Source organism: Mesoplodon bidens (assembly GCF_964165515.1).
Source record: "Mesoplodon bidens genome assembly, chromosome: 5".
Taxonomy (NCBI): Eukaryota; Metazoa; Chordata; class Mammalia; order Artiodactyla; family Ziphiidae; genus Mesoplodon; species Mesoplodon bidens.
This window is the reverse complement of record NC_138161.1, coordinates 3,275,970-3,296,131: the sequence shown is the minus strand read 5'-3', so window position 1 is coordinate 3,296,131 and position 20,162 is coordinate 3,275,970. Positions and strand designations below refer to the sequence as shown.

At 58.1% G+C, this 20,162-nt stretch overlaps 1 long non-coding RNA gene across 1 annotated transcript; it reads right to left on the bottom strand.

Annotated features, from left to right (window-relative positions):
* Positions 1 to 2,629: 2,629 nt before the first annotated feature.
* Positions 2,630 to 11,534, bottom strand: LOC308617545. The gene is made up of 3 exons (XR_014015885.1): positions 11,244 to 11,534; positions 3,356 to 3,975; positions 2,630 to 3,265 (listed from the first exon to the last, which is right to left on the bottom strand). It is a non-coding gene; the product is annotated as an uncharacterized lncRNA (long non-coding RNA).
* Between the last annotated feature and the right edge of the window lie 8,628 nt (positions 11,535 to 20,162).

Here is a 20,162-nt window from a genome sequence, read left to right as displayed (position 1 = left end):
TGGGATGACACCAAACTAAAAGCTTCTCCACAACAAAGGAAACCATCAACAAAATGAAAAGGGAGAAAATATTTGCAGATCATATGTCTGATAAGGGGCTAATATCCAAAATAAAAAAAAATACAACCCAATAGCCAAAAACATCTGATTAACAAATGGGCAGAAGATCTGAATAGATGTTTTTCCAGAGAAGACATACAGATGGCCAACAGGTATGAAAAGATGCTCAACATCACCAATCATCAGGAAAAAGTAATCAAAACAATATAAGATATAATCTTACACCTGTCAGAATGGCTATTATCAAAAAGGCAAGAAATAAGCGTTGGTGATGACGTGGAGAAAAGGAACCCTCTTGCACTGTTGGTGAGGGTGTAAACTGGGGCAGCCACTATGGAGAACAGTATGGAGGGTCCTCAAAAAATTAAAAACAAAACTACCGTATAATCCAGCAATTGCACTTCTGGGTATTTATGTGAAGAAAACGAAAACACTAACTCGAAAAGACATCTGCATCCCCATGTTCATTGTGGCATTATTTATAATAGCCAAGGTATGGAAACAACCCAAGTGTCCATTGATGGGTGAAGGATAAAGAACATGTGGTACATATACAGCAGATATTATTCAACCATAAAAAAGAAGGAAATCCTGCCATTTGCCATAACATGGATGGACCTCGAGGACATTCTGCTGAGTGACATAAGCCAGACAGAAAGACAGATATGGCATGCTCTCTCTTATATATGGAACTTGAAAAACAAAAACAAAAAACTAAGCTCATAGATACAGAGAAGAGATTGGTGGTTGCCAGAGGTACGGGGAGGGCGGGTGGGAGAAATGGGTGAACTAGTCTTGGTTTTAGTTTAAATAAATTGAAAAAAGTAATAAACCATGAGATTACATTAACATTTCCAATTCAAATTTAAGACTCACGTGTTATACTTAACCTAGGTGATTGTTTATTTGTATATTTTTCTCTTACACTAATAATTTTGCTTCCTCGCAGCAGCCAGGTAATTATTTATTGGCTTTATCCTAGAAATACAAAAATACTTTCAAATAACAATGCCAGATTTAATACTAGCAATAAGACTTACTGAATGATACTTAGGATTTCTTTGTTGTTCTTTTTGTCCTTAAAATAGATCCTACTGAAAACAAACAATCAAAATACCATACTCTGGGGCTTCCCTGGTGGCACAGTGGTTGGGAGTCCGCCTGCCGATGCAAGGGACGCGGGTTCGTGCCCCGGTCCGGGAAGATCCCACATGCCGCGGAGCGGCTGGGCCCGTGAGCCATGGCCGCTGGGCCTGCGCGTCCGGAGCCTGTGCTCCGCAACGGGAGAGGCCACAACAGTGAGAGGCCCACGTACCGCAAAAATAAATAAATAAATAAATACTATACTCTGAAGTCCTTTGAAATAAATCTTTAGTTATGTTACAAACTTTATATAAATTTACATTTTTTGTTGGTTTCTTTTATAAGGATACTTTCCTTTTCAATTCAAGTTTATTTTTTGAATATGGGAAACATTTGCATAGTTCTGAAGTCAAACCCTGTGAGATACTAGAAGATATACATTTGTCTCTGTCCTCAGTTCCTGGCACAGGGCTCCTGGAAATGCGTGCCATTTCCTGGGTGATAAGAATATCTTTTGTCCAGTGAGGAGACTCTGGGTGGGCTCCTGGGCAGGAGCTGGTCACCACAAACAACAAGCCATGATCAGAAGTTGGGAACTTTCAGCTCCCGACCCCAACTTCTCCAGAAAATTGAGAGGGGCTGGGAATGGAGTTAGTAATTGGTCAGGCCTATGTGAGGGAGCCTCCGTAAAATCCCCACAGGATGGGATTCAGAGAACTTGCAGCTTGGGACACACATCACATACTGGGAGGGTGAGGCACCCCAACTCCATGGGGACAGAAGCTCCTGCACTAGGGATCCTCCTAGACTTCACCCTGTGTGTCTCTCTGTCTGGCTGTTCATCCGTATCCTTTATCCTACCCCTTATTGTATAATAAACAGGCAAATGTGTTTCCCTGAGTTCTGTGAGCCTCTCTAGCAGATTCATTGGACCCAGGAGAGGGTTGTGGGAACCTCTGATCTGTTGCCAAGTTGGACAGAAGTTGTGGGTCACCTGGGGACCCAATCCTTGCCATTGGCATCTGAAGTGTGTGGGGGGCAGTCTCGTGGCACTGAGCCCTTAGCCTGTGGGACCTGATGCCATCTCCAGGTAGGTAGTGTCAGAACTGATTTCAGTTGTAGGACACTCAGCTGGTGTCATAGAAGTGCTTCGTGTGGGGGAAAAAACCCACATTTGGCGTCAGAAGTGTCAGAGGTGATGTGTTCTGTGTTAGTTGTAAGAACAACACACAGGCAAAGGATTGGGTAGTTTTTTTTTTAACACAAACTCTTATAGCAAAGTGTATCCAGAGAAGTCTAACTGCCATCCTTGACTGCTCACCACTCGGGCACCATTTTTATCAGTTTCTGATTTATCCTGCCAGTGCTTTTATCTTTTGCAAATAAAAATAAACACGCACATATTCATATATTTTACTCTTTATTACACAGAAGACAGCACACTCATACTGTACCCTGCTTTATCCACTTAACAGTGTATCTGGAAATTGCTCCTTGTCAATCCCTGGAGAAGTAGGACGTATCTGGACCATACCCAGCAGGATGGAAGCGGGGTCTCTGCAGTACTTCCTGCAGGCAGTGGGCGGCATTGAAGGCGTGGCGTGATTAACGTGGAGTTCCTAGCAATCAGTGTTTATTGGAATGCTGGAAAGAATGTTAGGTGAGAATGTGAACACAGCTATGGTCCAGGCTCCGACACTAACCCACTTGATAAATCTCACAGTTTAGATCAGATTCCTCATCCCTCATGTGGGATTGTAGGATGGGGTAGTGGGTTGAAAAGGGTTCCCCGAAATTTCACGTCCACCCGGAATATCACAACATGGCCTTATTTGGGAACAGGGTCTTTGCAGGTATGATCAGCTTAAGATGAGATCACGATGGATTCTGGCAGGCCCTATGTCCGAGGACTGGTGCGCTTACAAGAAGACACAGCGACACAGGGAGAAAGCCATGTGATGACAGAGGGAGAGATGGGGTGATGCGGCCACAGGCCAAGGGATGCCAAGGATTACTGGTAACCGCCAGGAGCTGGAAGAAAGAAGGAAGGATCCTCCCCTAGAGCCTTCAGAAGGACCACGGCCCTGCACACCCTTCGATCTCAGACTTCTGGCCTCCAGAACTGTGAGAGAAGGAAATTCTGTTGTTTAAACTGCCTGGTTTGTGGCCCTTTGTTGCAGCAGCCCCAGGACACTGTTAGAGACGGACTCACCTCCGAGGTCACTATCTGTTCTGGACCCCGAGGACTCTTCCAAGTGAAGCGGCACTCGAATCCCAGAGACAGGCTCCCAGGGCTCCTGGCCGATGCGGACCACGGCAGCTGCAATCGACTCCCACGATGCTTGTAATCACTCAAGCAAGAATGGTGACTGTAAACAGACATTAAAAGATTCTCAGTTACACGTGTATCTCCAGGCAAAATTATATTTCCATAAACACTGCAGAAACGACTCAGAGAACTTAGTCATGGGGCCAGCCTGGAAACCAGAGAAGGCAGAAGCGTCCTCGGCACCCACCAGACTCAAGCCCGTCCCGCAAGCCCCTGGCCCCTCCCAAACTCCAGGTACATCCCTGGTCTGGTGGGGCGTTTCCTCCCGGGGCCTTGACACCCCGGCTTCGGCACATTCAAAGCCAGACTCCCACCAGCATCTCCACGGGAATGTGGCCCGAGGTCTTTGTCACACGCCAGCTCCGCTGATCGCTGTCTTTGGTCAGCCCGCCCCAGGCCTGCGGTCGTGTGCTGTTTCCTGTCCACGTGTGGTCATCTGTCCATGGAAGTCACAGAATTAGGGTGGGCAACAGCCGCCCATCTGATCAGTGTCGACAGAGGAGCTGCAGAGAGAGGGAGGAGGAGAGCTCGCTTCTCCGCACACGGGACCGCCCGCCCCACGTGCGCGGAGATTCTCGTGAGGTCCCAGTGGAGACGGGCTGCCAGGTGAGTCAGAAGGCGCTGCAGAAATGGCTGGTCCCTTCTCCTGGGCTCCCTGGGGCACAGGCGTCCAGCAGCTCCATCCCCGTCAGCTGGGCCCATGGTCCACATCCCCCAACCAGCAGGCAGGCCCTGAGGGGCACCTGCGCCGTTTGCCCACACAGATGGGGTCTGCTCACTTGCGGTCCATCCAGATGTCCCCAGAGGCACACGGCCAGGGCCCACAAACCTGACGATGTCCCCTAGAGGACTCACAGTCCTCTCCACCCAAGGGGCTCACAGGCTACTTCAGGCTGTCTCCACTTTGGTGGGAATTCTTGGGACTAGGCACCTATGGCTTGAAATAATTATTTTCATGCTGCTATTAGTTTCAGTGCTGAATTGTTGGGTAACCGTCCTTTCTAGTTCTTTGCAAAGATTCTTTAAAAAACAGCTCAGCTGGGCTAGGGGGAAGAAGGGTCTGAGGGGACCCGGAGCCCCCTTCTCTCCCTCCAGGCTGCTCAGGCCCTGGGGCCCCCACTTTGCTGAAGACCTTTCCTCCCAGAGGCCTGCCCCTGCTCAGAGCCCACGCCCGTCCAGCGCTCTGCTCTGTTGGTGGTTCGTTCACCAGGACGGAGCTTCTTGCCCCTGCCTCTCTCTGCTTTGTAAGTCAGACCACGCTGCCTTTTCCAGGTTTTAGAGAGTGCCCTGAGAGTTCCGGAAAGTTCCGGAGCCTCAGCATCTCGCGTGTGGTCTGGCTCAAGGTGACAGCTGAGGAGACAGAACCCACTGCCATATTATTATCTAAATTTCCCCCTCGGGTCTCTCGTTTGTCTTCACTTTCAGACTCCCCTTTGTCGTGGCCATGAAGCCAGATCTTTCTTTTCAGGGCATTTTTGCAATCTGCCCTCCCAAGGTCTGGGCTTAGGTGCACTTTTGCCACACCGCCTCCCCCAAGCTGTTGGGTGCCGGAAGGCCGGAAGGAGTGCCTCTCAGATGCTATCCTGCATCATGGCCAAAGCAGGACACCCACCCCTGCCTGGGTCCTGTGTGGGCAGACGGGTAGGAGCCACAGCCCAGGCGCTGTCCTTTCACACTTCCCTGGGCTCAGGCTTCAGACGGATGGTGTGTTTGCCTCCGTGGGGGGAAGGGTGGGGAGATGGGCGGTGGCTCAGTTCTCTAGGACCGAAGCCCGATTTCTGTCTGTGTAGCTCACCGCTGTCGGCAGGACATTTCTCTGTGGCACACGCCGCGGGCCCTCCAGGCCGGGGCTCCTCGGGGCTGACCCTCAGGGAGGCGTGGAACGTGTGTATTGGAGGGAGAGCCTTGGGGGACTCAGTGTGAGCCCGCTCCACGGCACAGCATTCTGTCTACAGAGCTTACGATGGAGGAGGAGCGGCAGCAAAGGAAAGAAAGAGACCAAGGCTGCTGTAAACACAGGTGCTGCAGTGCCTAGTGGTCAGCAGGAGGCTTCCAGTGGGTGGAAGCCCAGCCTCTGAGGGCTCTTTAGAGAGCAGCCAGGGACAAGGTGGGTCCACATATGTACCTGCCCAAACCTGAGACCCCCTTCCCACTTATAAGGTCCAGGAAGGCTTTATCTTACTAGTACCCTCCTGTTAGTTTTCTCCCCTATAAAAGTCTAGAGAACCCCATTTCAATTGCATTGCTCAGGATTCTTTTTGATTGCAGATGACATAACCCCAACCCAAGCTCATTTCAGAAAAGAAGGGAGCTTGCTGGTTGACTTAACGAGAAAGTGTAGGGTGCAGTGGCCTTCAGGCACAGCTGGATCCAGGAGCTCGAAAGATATCACTGGGCATCATCTTATTCAGTCTGATTTTACCTGTGTTGGCTTCATTCTCAGGTAAAGATGGCCCAGGAGTGCTAGTCTTAGGGGCTCTTTGGAACTCTCAACTTGGAAGATCAGGGTCATACTGTCTTCTCTGTTCTAGCAACATCCTGGGCAGGACTTTGATTTTTTGGACTCGGGTCACATGCTTGTCGCTGTGCTGATTTCTGTGGGTGGGGAAATCCTGTTCTCTCATTGGCTGGCCTTGGATCATGTGACCTCAGCCAGCTCATATGATGGTCCTGGAGATGGTGGGGCTGTAAAACCAACAAGAAAAGCTGCTATGCTCACTAGGAGTGGGCAGGAGTTTTCCCTAAAGGAAAGCAAAGAGGGGTTGGTTACCAGATGAAGAGGAAATTGTGTCTGCGAAGGTGGAGTCCACCAGCGCCTGACAGTCCTGAGGATGATTACTGACATCGCCCCAGGAGAACCCTCCTGCTTTCCGGGTCCCTTATACCTCACGCTGGGGAGGTCCCACAGGGCGCACAGGTCTGGGAACACAGTAGGTGCTCAGTACACAGTAGGTGCTCAGTCTGGGAAGTACACAGTGGGCACTGCGGCCACACGCATCATGGACTCTTCCTGTCTTGTACCGTGCGGGTCCGTGTGTGTGAGAGACAGACAGACGGACAGACGGACAGAGGGAGAGAGGGGTGTGCACAAGGGCCATTCCCACCCTGCTGCTGGGATAGGGTGCCCTTTGGGGGTCTGGCCCTGGTGAGCCCCCCAGGTATGCAAGTTGTCTAAAGCCGGCTGCTTCCCCCTCTGCTCGCATCAGCTCCAGGTCAAGATCTACGTGCATTTGACGCTAATGGAAAGCTGCCTTGTGACTTGTGAAGTGGCCTGAGCGAGCTGCATGTGACAGTGAGGAGGCCAGGCTGGGCTTCCTCTCCACTCCATGGGGAGGGCTGGGAGGGCCACACTCGGGGCCGCCACGCCCATAAGGCCAGCCTCTGGGCTCCAGGGCCAGGACCCCAGCTCCCTGCTCTCGGAAGAGTACCAAAGACTGCCCTCCCAGTGGCCAGCTTAAAGGGGGCAGCCCTAGGCTGGCCCTGGCTTGGCTGTGTGGGAACAATTCCAGAATTTCAGGCATTTGGAAATAAAGCAGCCCGGCATCAGGCCACCCCAGAGCCCCCTCCCCTATCCAGCCCGTCAGGTCAGCTGTCCACGAAACCTGGTGCCCAGGAGACCTGCAGGAGGCTGCAGAGAGATCTGAGGAAGAGAAAAGCTTTCTTCGCCAGCACTTCAAACGGACACCTTCTTCAAACCCTCAAGGCCATGACTTTCTTCTCCTTTGCAATCTGCCCGTGTTTCTGGGTTTCTAGGGGCCTGGCTGGGCTGGAAATAGGGGTGCATTCCGTGCGTTCATTCACTTTGCAAATATTTGCTGAGCACCTCCCGGTGGCGGGGACAGGCGGGGGGGGGGGGTGGCTCGGCACCCTCCTCTTCCTCGTCAGTGAGCAAAACAGAGAAACTCGAGACTTCATGGAACTTGTGCCGAGTGCAGGAAGACGGAAGAGGAGCCAAGAGAGAGAACCCAGAAGTAAATTAGGGGGTGAGGATGTGCTAAGTGGTGCATGAAAGCAGGGCAGGCAGTCCTCCTTTAAGGCGCAGGGAACCATATCCAATCTCCTGGGATAAACCAGAATGGAAAAGCATATGAAAAAAGAAGGAATATATGTGCATAACGGAGCCACTTTGCTGTGTAGCAGAGACTGGCACCGCATTGTAAATCAACTACACTTCAATTAAAAAAAAAAAAAGCAGGGCAGGCAGAATGGGGACGGCCTAGATGGGGTGGTCTCCCTTTTACGTTTGCTGGTGGGCGAGGCAGCCCCGGGCCTGGAAGCCGAGTGGCAACACCTCCCACGTGTGTTTTTAGGCTTCCTTGGCTGGCACGTGGAGGACAGATGGTGGTAAGGGTGGCAGGGACACCAGTGGGAGCCTACCGTGTGATCCAGGGGTGATCCAGCCAGGTGAAGTGGGCAGATCCCAGATGTGCTCTGAAGATAGAGCCAGTGGGGTTTCCCGAGAACTTGGATTTGATCTGAACAACTGGACGAATGCGGGTGGCAGACGGGGAGGGTCATCCCTCGCTCATTCTACGGGACGGCCAAGTGGGGGAAGCAGGTCTCCAGTCTGCAGTCCAGGACAGAGGGCTGGGCTGGGGGGAGGCATCCACGAGTCACAGGGACCATTCACTGTTGTGAAGACATCTTTAATTCCAAGACCCATGCCAAAGCCGTGCAAACATTTATCGGACACCCTGCTGTGACCCCAAGAGAACTATTCTCATGGTGTAGTGTCAGGACCCAGGCTGTCCTGAGTCCTCCTGAGGGTGAGAACTAGCCTGCAGGCGGGTCACCTGACCTTCTACAGGCTGGGCTCTGCCCCTCAAAGCCCCTCCGAGAGCCCTGACGATCACCCGGGACAGGGTCTGCTCCTATGCCCGAGGACCTGTAATGCAGCGAGAAGTCACCAAGTGAGAGCCCACTTTCCCACCACATTCCATGGGGGCTGCACCTAGGCCTCAGGGTGGCAAAAGGAAGCTGCAGCGCGCGTGCGTGTGTGTGTGAGCGTGTGTGTGCACGTGACACGCCTCGTGGGAGTATCTGTGTGAGTGCTGCAGGTGCACGTGCACGGATGTGTGTGTGTGAGTGTGTCTGTACTTAAGCCTGGTTTAAAGAGTGACCGAGTGAACTCATGCAGAAAGAAGCCAGAGGCAGAGGGCTGTGCCGCTAGACTCTGGAGGAGCACGTGCGGGTCCTGGGGCGGCGGCTTGGCTGGCACGTTCCTCCCTGGGACTCACATTCCCACATCCTCCCCCGGTGGGAGAAGCTCCGCCCTGGACGGAGGAGGCTGGAGGAGGGGGACCTGAGAGGTGGAGGGCAGGGAGAGGAAGCCAGCCCCGTCTGGGCGGTGGGTGGTCATCTGGGCAGGAGGGCCCCAGGGGGGAGGGCGCACCCCCACCCCCGGCGGCTACTTCCTGTGAGTGGCCTGTTTGGACCTTGGCATCTAAGTAACTCATGTACGAGGGGGTCAGCTATGGGCACTGGAGCCTCCACAGGAAGTGTGGCCCATGCTCAGTGGTGCGGGAGGGCAAGGATGCGTTCATGGTCAGGATGAATGGCGGCTGGGGTGGGTTCATGGCCGACAGGACTGTCCTGGCCAGAGGTAATTTCCCGTGGCCAAGCGGCCCTCTCCATACACTGGCAGCCAGCCTGAACAGGGGTGGGGAGGATGGGGGATGATTCGTGCAGTGTTTCCAAAGGAAAATTGGAGTTTAGGATGCTGACCTGAACGCAGATAGCGAAATGCCATGAAATGGTTCCAGACTCTCTAGAAAAGGGATTACCTCATTTCCAGCACTGGGGACATTGTCAGCAACACCACCACCGTCACCACCACCATTATCACCATCATCACCACCACCATCACCATCACCACCACCACCACCACCGTCACCATTATCACCACCACCATCACCACCACCATCACCACCACCATCACCATCATCACCACCACCACCACCACCGTCACCATTATCACTACCACCATCACCATCACCATTATCACCACCACCGTTATCACCACCACCATCACCATCACCATTATCACCACAACCATCATCACCACCATCATCACCACCACCGTCACCATTATCACCACCACCATCACCATCATCACCACCACTGTCACTGTTATCACCACCACTGTCACCATTATCACCATCACCATCACCATCATCACCACCATCATCACCACCACTGTCACCATTATCACCATCACCACCATCACCACAACTGTCACCATTATCACCACCACCATCATCACCACCATCACCATCAAACCACCATGACCACCACTACCACCTCTACCGCCATCACCACCACCACCACCATCACCGTCACCACCACCACCATCATCATCACAGTCTGGTCACTACTACTTGGGGGGTAATGACTGGATATTCCTGTTTACCCCACATACTGCCATCCCTCTCTCTCCTGCCTCCACAGTGCTCCAGGAGGCTGCCCAACAGGCGATGACTTGGCTCACCCGGCCCCGGGACCCTCTGGCTTCCAGCGTGGGCCTAGCCAGTCGGAGGCAGGGCAGGACTGGCGTAGAGGAAGCAGATGGGGGAGGCCTAGCTCTGCTGCATCCCACAGTGCCTGTCCCTCCAGGAGCACAGGTCCTGCTAGGTGGTCCTTCTCAGGGCTCCTGCCCTCATCCTGGTGACAGCTTTCCTTCCTGTACCCCTTCCGCCTGGAGTGGTCATAGTTTCTACTCGCACAGGCGCCTTGGTGCCTCAGCAGCCCTTGTTGTTTCCCTCAACCCTGCCAACACCTCTGAAATGTTCTTTTCATTAACAAACCTCTTCCACCGCCCCCCATGAGTGGGCCATCTGTTTCCTGCTCGATTCTGAAAGATGCCAGCCAGTCACGTGGTGCACCAGGCGTGCCACACTCATCCCGGAGAAAGCCAGCAGCACCTGTACAAGGCCCCCATCACTGTGCCTGGAGATCCAGGCTGAGCTCAGGGATGTGGCCTGCCCTGTGGGTCCTGCTCCAGAAGCTGGGGTGGAAGCAAGCACTAGAGAGCCTAGTGGGATCAGACAGGCCTGGGTGTGGTGGGGATTGGCCCATCACTGAAAGGGGCCATCCAAAGTGGCCCCGGAACTTGCCCTGGTTGCTCCCGGGGTGCTAGGAGATTCTGCTGGGTGGGGGGTGGCCTCGGGCCTTGGGGAGGGAGGAAAGACAGACCCTCTATCAGCACCCTGATCTATACAGCACCCTCTCCAAACAGCGCCGGGTGGGGAAACACAAATTCTGGGATAAAACCCGTCTCCCCGACCCCTCTTGCCTTCCCTCTTTTCCTGCCTTCTCCCTGTCCCCTACCTCCATCCCCTTCCAGGTCTGTGTTCACAAAAGCAACCCCTTTGTTCTCCCCTCCCTCTCCCACCCTGGTCCTGTTTTCCCTGTCCTGAAGCTGCCCCCAGACCTCAGGGCACCTCACTGCTGTCAGCAGGTCATGACCCTGCGCAGAGGCCCAGAGCCAGGTCCTCAGCCCTCCCATCCCCTGGACTCCGGATCCAGCCCACCCAGGGGGGACCTGCCATTTCCACATGTGGACAGGTTTCTGGGGCTGGCTCCTTCCCAAAGTGTCCCTCACTCCTGAGTCTTAGGGACACCAAACCCATCAAAGTGGGATCAATGGCTCCTAGAGGGAGCACAGTCCCAGGGCAGGATGGAAATTGGTCCCGCTGGAATGAAATGGAAGTTTCTAGAGCAGAGGCCACCCAGGTGGGGAGAGGGGCTGGCCAGGGGTCGAGACCTTGCTTACCTTCCCCGGGGATCCTGGCCTCTCCTATGGGTCCTTTTTCCTTTCCTTCCAGATCCAGCCCTTGGTGTGACTGCAGGTGCTATCACTCTTAATTTCCCCTCCTGCCTCTTTTCTTCCTTGGTGACAATAGTGACAATAACCACTACACACGCCCCAGCTCTGCTGGTCCGCAGATGCATGAGTGCCGTTTGACGGAGCGGGGCTGGGTAGTGGGGCTCGCCCTTTCCTTGAGAACTCTCCTCTGCGTGGAAGCCATGAACAGCACCCCAGAGATCTGGGAGGGTCCCAAGGACCCACGACAAAGCCGCCGTTTCTTTGGAATCTCAGGTTTTGACTTAAAATTCATTCTCCTGTTGCATTCTCCTCCACGCCAGTGGGTGCTTTACACTGAATGCTCCCGGGCGGCTGTGCTCACCCTTCCCCAGAGCCTTCGGGTCTGAGCCTCGGTCCATCAGATGCTGGTGACAGCTCACAGCACTGACTGTCCAGGTGACCAGATGACAGTAGAGTCGCCCAGCCAGCTGGCAGGGAGCCAGATTCAGAGTCTGGGCTTGACCTGCGAAGCGCAGGGTGGGGACCAGCCGCTGGAACAAAGGCCTGTTTACTGGGGCGGGAGGATGCCCGCTGCTGGCTTGCCAGGCTCCGTGGGCTCCACCCAGAGAATCACAATGGGCAGCCTGTGAACCGGCCATCCGATCCTCCCAGGCCGCCGGGCCTGGCGCCGTGGATGAGGCCAGCAGAGCAGAGAAGTCGTGGTGAGGAACCTCTATGTCCTTGGAGGGACGAGATGCACGTGCATGAGGTCAACGGAGACCGTGTGGGCAGAGCGCCAGGGCCAAGCGTGGGAGGCGGCACAGTGGTCCCCAAAGCTGCCCGCATCCTGACCCCGGAACCTGTGAATATGTTACCTTCTACAGCACAGGGGAACTCAGGTTCCTAAAGTCCTGCCCCTGAAGCGGGAGGACGACCCTAGATTCTCTGGGCGGGCCTGGGGTACTCGCAGGGATCCCTTAAATGGGGAAGGGGAGAATCAATGCCAGAGAGATGCAGCGTGAGAAATACGTGATGCCCATCGCGGGCTGTGAGCAGAGGAGGGGCCACGAGCCCCCCCAGAAGCTGGAAAGACCCGGAAACGGATTCTCCCCCGGAGCCTCCAGAGGGAAGCAGGCCTGCCCATGCCTTGCCTTTAGCCCAGTGAGACCCGTGGAGAACGTCTGACCCCAGAGAGTGTAAGAGAATAGATGTGTATCGGAAGCTGCGTGTTTGTGGCCACACGTTACGGCGACAGGACGCTTGTTCTGAGTGATGAACAGTGTGAAAATCTCGATCCTGTCCTCCGTGGCGAGGGACCAGGAGGCAGGTAGAGCCTGGGGTCCCCCCGCCCGGAACCTGAGGATCACAATAGCCTCTGTTAAGGGCTGGGATGGTTAAGGGAGATGACACCCCAGGGCCCTCGGTGTAGCAACCACACAGAATAGGAGGCAGCCCGGAGTCACGGCCAGCCCCTCCCTCCCTGGGACATGTGCCCAGAACGCTGGCCGGTCCGCTCTTGGGGATTAGGGCTCCTTGCTAGGGCAAGGGGGAGGGCAGCGGGGAGCGGGCTTAGGGCATGGGGGAAGAGGGGCCGACAGACTGGGGAGCCTGGAAAAGGGGGCCGTGTCCCTTCCCAGATGACCAGAGGCATGGGCGTCAGCTCAGACGGGGGCTTCCTGCTCTTGCAGCCCAAATGGGTTACAGATGAATGAAGATGTTGATCCTTCCTGGCCCGGAGCTGTACCTGGGGCCCGGGCTGGATGGACATCACCCTGCACCCAGCCCCGTCCCTCGCCAGCAAGGAGCCCCAGGAGCACCCAGCCTCTCCTGGTCATCAGGGCACCCTCCAAAGATGAGCATCTTCTGCCAGGTCAGGATGTGGGAGTTTGGGAAGCAGGTGCAGGGCACTGGGCGGGGCTCGCCGTGGATGGCCAGAGTGACGTAGGGCCGAGTGGCCTGGCAGGGAGGGTCAGGGTCATTCCACAAGCCCGGCCTCCTGCAACCCTCCTCCAAGTGCAAAGGACAGGGTGGCCACTGGGCAAAGGCCTGGCCACCGGATGCCCTGGCCACCGTGGGCACGGCCCCCAGCTCTGGGGGGGAAGGGGTCCCCAGGCGATGAGGATGGTGAAGGATGTGGGGACCCTCGACCAGCAAGCGAGGCAGGAGGAGGTGGGGCGGTGTCCCTGCGAGCTGCCGGGCTGTGGGGGTCCTGCCAGGCCTCAGGACCCCCCGACGCAGAGGGGCCCTGACTGTCCTGTCGAGCAGGCTTGGTAGTCACTCCCTGGCGGGGGGGGTGGGATTTGAATCGAGGGGCTGACACCCAGATGTGCTGAACTGGAGCCGTGCACTCTGCGGACCCACCCGACCGCCACACAGGCCCCTTTGCTCCTTTCTCTCAGGGGAACCCACCCCTCCAAGCTTGGGCTTCATACGGAGCTGTCCCTGGAGAGGGGGTCCTAGTGGGGACAGAACTGGAACATTCCTGAGATGAGGCCTGCGATTCAGGCTTGAGGCTGAAACAGACCTGCTAAGGGCGGGTGTGCCCAGGGTCTTAACCCGAGAGGACCCCTGGCCGGAGCTGGAGGACGGGACGGGGGGCCGAGGAAGCCCGCCTTGATGTCCCCTGACCGGAGCAGGGTCTGGCCGGGGGCCCTGGCCTGGGGCTCATTGCGCAGAGAAGGCTCCTTGGAAACCACTCAGGCCCGTGGCCCCGCGTGTCCTGATCCACAGGCAGAGGCACTTCTGTCCCATGGAAGCCCCGAGCTGGGCGGCACAGAGTGTGCTCGGGGTGACCCAGGGGCTGGCTGCCAGGCCTCTGCCACGTGGAAAACCAGTGCCCCAGACCACAGCCCCTGCTCACCCGCCATCAGAAATGTGAGGTGAGCACTCAGGGCCCAGGCTCTGTGGGTGAAAGGACGGGCCACCACTCCCGGGCGCCCCGTCCACTCCGAGGGCCCGTGTGCCCGTCGCCCATCTCTGGGCCCGTGCTCTACGTCCCCCGACCCTGAGGGATGCCTGGGGGCCTCTGTGGCCTAGGCACACTTCCCAGGCACCCAGAGGCCTGAGGTGAGCACGTGCCCACCCTTCCCCTTACGCTGAGCCCCAGGGACAACGCTGCCTGTGCTGGCAATGGCACCAAGGCACCCCCTGCCCCACACTGACTAAGGGGAGGGAGACAGAGGAGGCCCCAGATATCCTGGCCTCTCTCGGGTGGTGGGTGTCCCAGCCTGGGCTCCCCCCTGCCCAGCCAGGTGGCCTCACTGTTCCCAGGGTGTGGGCCCCAACCCCAAGGCCCGCCCCACCCACTGCATTTTTGGGGGCTGGGAGCTTAGCACGCGTGCAGCTATTTGTGGCCAGACGACCTTCCCATCCCTCTCGGCCTGGTCCCTCCGCCCTCCCAGGAGGCCTCCATCATGAGTCACGTCCACACTGGGGTCGGGCAGAAGCAGCCTGGTCGGCTCAGCCTTCAGAGGCCACACCCTCCAGAAGTGGGGCGCTGCGCCAGCTGGTGGCCTGGCGCAGGTGAGGGGAGGAGGGCGTCTGCCCTGCCCCCGGTCCGCCTAGCTCGCAGCAGTCCAGGCCGCCGCTCTCCAAGGCCTTGCTCAGCCAGTTCTGCAGGCCGTGGCCCGTCATGGTGACATCATATCACCGGCTGAGGGGTCTTCGGCATCGCAGCCTGTGGCTCTGTCCTGAGTGGCTCAGAGGTCAGGTGCCGTGCTCAGAAACGGCCAGCCGCAGCCCCTGCTGGCCAGGAAGAGCCAGGACCGCCGCTGGCCCTTAGCAAGCTGGACTGTCCTGAGGGCCAGCGAGGGAGCAGCAGGGCTGGGGGGCTGGGGACCTGGCAGCAGGGGGGAGGTCTCCAGGGGTCTGAGCCCCTTGATGGGGCCAGGACAGCACCCCACATTCACACCGAGCCCCGGGGGGTCGCGGTAGCCATAGCCCCAGCCTCAACCCATCTTGGCCTGTGCCGGCCTGCATCCTCTGGCCTCAGTTTCTTGATCTGAGACACCAGGTTGGACCGATTAGATGAGCTCATAGTTAAGACAGGGGACAGTTCTTCTGCTAACCTGGCGTAGGGGCTGAACGGTGGCCCTGAAAGAGGTGTCTGCCCAGACCCGAGAACGTGGCCTTTCGTGGAATGCGGCCCTTGCAGATGTGATCAAGGTAAGGGCAGAGATGAGAGCGTCCTGGCTCAGGGCGTCCCTAAGTCCGATGACAGAAAATAGACACAGACACGCAGGGAGGGGCCGCGGGAGGACGGAGGCAGAGATGGGCTGATGCGTCCACAGGCTGAGGGGCACCGAGGCGTGCTGGCCGCCAGCAGAAGCTGGACAGGCCTGGGTCAGACCCTCCCTCACGTCCTCAGGAGGAATAGCTGCCCCCCGCACCTTGACTTCGGATTTCTGGCCTCCAGAGCTGTGAGAGAAGAGATTTCTGTGGTCTAACCCGCCCGGTTTGTGGCGACTTGTTATGGCAGCCCCAGGAAATGGCTACAGCCGGGACACTCAGGGCGAGGGACACTCCAGTGACTCACCTCAGAGCTGTCAGGAGCGGAAGGCGGGGCGGGGAGGCCCTCCGACGTGGTCACAGGTGCAAGGTGGGGAGGGAGCGGACAGTGGCGGAGGTGTCGGCTGGCACGGAGGGCTTTTCTGCAGCACGGCTGACCGCGACTCCAGTCTTTCTGCCCCCTCCTGCCTGTCCTCACAGGGCACAGCACCCGCTTCCTGGGGTGACCGGCCCAAACTGGACCCCCAGTGGACAGCCCCCAGACTGGGGGTGTCAGTGGTGGAGCCAGAGCAGCCTGGCCCCCGAGCCAGGGAAGCACGGGCGGTGAGACCCCAGGTCGGTGGGCCCCAGAGCAGAGTCTGAGCGTTCCGTTGGGGTATGGGGTCCCCTCACTGCGTCCCTGCTGGGCCTGGATGGCCACTTGGCAGAGGTGGGGGTAGGGTAGGACCCCCGAGAACCCCTCCAACTGGATCCTTGGGTTCTCCAAGGAGAGGGGAGCGTCGCCAGCCCTCCTGTGAACCAGGGCAAGTGTCAGGTCCCCCGTGCGCTCTGCGGTGGCGCAGCACGTGGGCTCTGACCTCCGGGCACTGCTGTGCCACTGGGAGACACCACCCACCCCAGGGCTGAGGGCACAGCGTGGCTGGGAGCAAGTGGTGGCATTGAGGTGCCCCAGCAGGCCGGCTGCTTGGAGGAGGGCCACTGCGAGCAGGTAAACTGAGGCCCCACGGACACACAGGTTTGTCGCCAGGTGCAGAGGGAGGTGGGATTCAGGCCGTCGAGGGTGGTCCCTGCCTGGAGTTGGGATACCCTGTTGTCAGGGGCGCCCTGGAGGGTGCTGGGCTGGTGACAGGAGGACACCTCGCTCCTTTCACCTCAGACCAGGTTGATGGGAGTTGTGGGGACACTCACAAGGGCCCTTGCAAGGATCAAGTGTCGAGTCTCCAAGGTGCCAGGTGCTTGCTCCTGCCCCAGAGAGGGAGGGGTCAGAGACAAAGGGAGGGCTGAGAGGGCCGCACACGGGACCTGCGGGTCATACCGCTGACCCCGATGGGTTCTCTGTTCCCATCAAAGTGCTGGCTGACCCCTGGCCTCCGGGTCTCTTAAAGCTATTGTTTTTCCGCCACATTGTGGCAGCTGTGTTTTCATTAGGGTCCTCTGGGGATGCTTCCGTCTCAGTGAAATTGCGGGTTTGCCGTAGTGCCCAAGCCCCTGCCAAGTCTCTCCGTCAGCTGGAGTCCTCGGTGGCCGCAGGATGGCAAGCCACTTCTCCTGGGAGCGCTCCCGAGCCCACTGGGGGCAGAGAGTCCGGCTCCACTCCCTCCTCTTGGGCCCTGACCCTGGGTTGCTTGCATCATGGGAACTGCTTTTAGCAGCCCGTCCGCCCGCCCGGGCCACCCAGCGTGCGCGGGGCCCGAGTGTGGGCTCAGCAGGCAGCGCTTGGTGGACATGCAGCCTGTCTCTCCCAGGACCCTCTGGGCTTGCAGGGGAGCCGTGATGTCACCATGACTCCACGCGGCTGCCAAGCGCCCAGTGTGAAGGCCCCTCCTGGCCAGCTCGGCATTGACGCAAATCGAAAGCTTCTAGCTCTCTGAGCAGCTGCCACCTGGTCCTCCGCCGGCAGCCCTGTGGTCCTCGGCGGGGAGGGCGAGCAGTGGCGGGCTCCAGCGTGGGACCTGGCATTTGAGATAATCAGCTGCTCTTTAAAGGGCAGCCAGCGTGGCAGGGGGGCTCCTTGGAGGTCAAGGAGAGCCAGCCACTCTCACAGCTCCTGGCGAGGTCAGCCGCCCTGCCTCTCCGTCCAGCGGTGCCGGGGTCCTTCAGCTCTGCTCATGGCTGCTGGGAGGACGTTAGGCCAGGTGGACCCACCCCAGGGACAGATGGGGGCAGGGGACAAGGAGGCTCCTGCGTGGCGTCAAGCAGGGTGGGGTGGAGCTCCAACTTCCTCTGGGTCTCCTTTCACCGTGGGTGTAAATAGCAGCTTTCCAGGGCTGCTACCGCGAGGTCTCCCTGAGCCTCCGAGGGGCTGGTGGAGTTTCACCTTTCGGCAGATCCTCACCAGAGCGACCCACAGACAACACACATCCGGGGCTCCTTGGAGGGATGTGGGGAGCCGGGCATGGCGATCAGGTGGACCCAGAGCAACCTTCCGGGCATCTCCGGCGGAGAGTCGTCCTGGGGGCCTGCCTACCCCGGAGGAGGCCACCTCAGCCTGCCTGCCGGAGCGTCCTGCCCTTCCTTAAACACGCACACACAGGCTCATGCATGTACACACACGTGCATGCATGTGCACACATGCAGCACGTGTGCACACACACAGGAGTGCAAGCACCCACGAACATGTGAACACATGTATGTGCCCCACACTCACACAGTGTACATGCACACATGCATGCACATGTAGACACGCATGCAACACACACGCACACGCACATGGGGGTTCAGCTGCTTTGCATTCCCAGATCAGTGCTTCCTGTCACCGACAGGGCACTTTCCAGGATTTTGACCAATTCCTGCTCAATACAAGGACCCCCACCCCCGTGCAGGCAGGACCCTGACCCCCTGCCCTCGGCCTCAGTGGACGCAGAAGCACAGGCTGTCCAGGGGCTGAGGTGGCCGCCTGGGGGGGGACCATGAGGAAGCCACTTGGGGTCCAGGGGGGGCGTCCAGGCAGGCAGGACAAGACAGGAGCTGAGGATGAGGACGCCAGGCCCTACCTCAAGGGCACCTTTGTCTCCACAGGCAACCGGGGTGACCAGAAGCCAGCTCCTGCCACCTCCGCCTCAGCACAGGCAAACGATTACGTGGCCGGGCGGACGTGGCCGGGTCGTGTGTGGAGAAGGGCCCACCTGGGGGTCACCCTGGGTGAGGTGGGAGGCCGCGGCTGACCCCTTCCTGTGGGCAGCACGTGAAGGGTCGGGGACCCTCCCCACAGAGCGCCTGCTGTGGCAGGGTTGGCCTGCGAGGCGCTGCCTGGAGACCCAAAGTGTCCGGCACTCAGTTCCATCCGCGTGGGCAGCAGGCCTGCCAGGGGGCCGGCCCCCCTCTTCTCGTCAGGGGGCTCCGTCCCGTCCTCGTCCCAAGGCAGAGGTGCTGCCGCTGCCCTGTGGGGACTCTCAGGACCCTGGGCCTGCGGCCACTGCACAGCCTCCAGCCCTGACCCTCAGTCGGGTCCACGGGACTCCGGGTCACCACGAGGTCAAGGGCTGGTGAGTCCTCTCTTCTCTTGTTGCTGTGTCTGTTCTCCTTCCTCACCCCCACCAGAGCCCTGCTGCACTGTTCTGGATGTTTCCACCTGCAATCCCAGGCAGCTCTGGGCCCTTTTGCATGCAGATGGATGAGGTGCAGCAGGGGTTGGGAGAGAAAATGACCATGGCAAGAAGCAGACAGACAGACAGAGGAAAGGCTGGGTCTTGCCGGAGACCCCAGGCTGCGGTCGGGGCTTGTCAGAAGGTGGCTTGGGGGCCCCTGAATTGGACCTCCTGCTCTGGGGTCGGAGGGTCTGCAGGCTTCTGGGCAGCCCCACGTCCTCAGCCACCAGAGCAGAGCCTCGCGGGGCCAGACCGGCCTGGCTCCTGGGCCCACCTGGAGGGGGAACCTGGGGCTCCTCAGGAAGAGCCGTTCCCCTCCCATGGCCTCCCTTCTGGCTCCCTCTTTCTGCTCGTGGGCAGAGGCTGGTCTTTGTTTTGTTTTGTTCTAATAACCTAAACAATTGGCACAGAGGCTGCATCAGCTGATGGGCAGTCGGCCGATGGTCACGCCGTCCACGTGGCCAGGCTGGCGGCCGTCACGTGCAAGCGGGGTGGGGACCGGGTGGGCAAGCCCAGCAGTGGCGCCCCAGGCTCAGCAAAGGCGCCCCAGAGGTAGAAGCACCCCCCTCCCCACACCAAAGGGAAATGGGGCAGGAGGGTTGAGCCACCCCTACTCCCCAAGGCAAACAGAGACCTGGCCGCCAGCCCTGCGCCCCCGACAGAGGGCCCTTTCTTCTGTGCTCCAGCTGAGCAAGGCCGACTGCGGCCCACAGTTTCTGCTTTCCTGCCCACTCCCTCTCGAGCTGCGGTGGCAGTGCCCCAAAGCCGGTATTCGCACACATTCCAACCTGCCCTTTGGTTTGTAAGACGTAAATATTTGCTCTTCCATTAAGAAAATAATCAGAAGTTATCCTTTAAGTGGAGTGTACACACTGGTGCCCTTCAAAAAGCAAATGCTGGTCTTTCTAAAGGTGGAAGGATAGAGCCGGGCTGGGCAGCTCTGGGAGTGGAGGCCTGCCCTCTCTGTGCTGCGCCCACCTGCCTGAATGCTCTGGAAGCTCAGGCAGCATGCAGGTGAGACTGCATGGGGGACGAGGCAGCCCTGGCATCTCACAGCCCAGCCCACATCGGG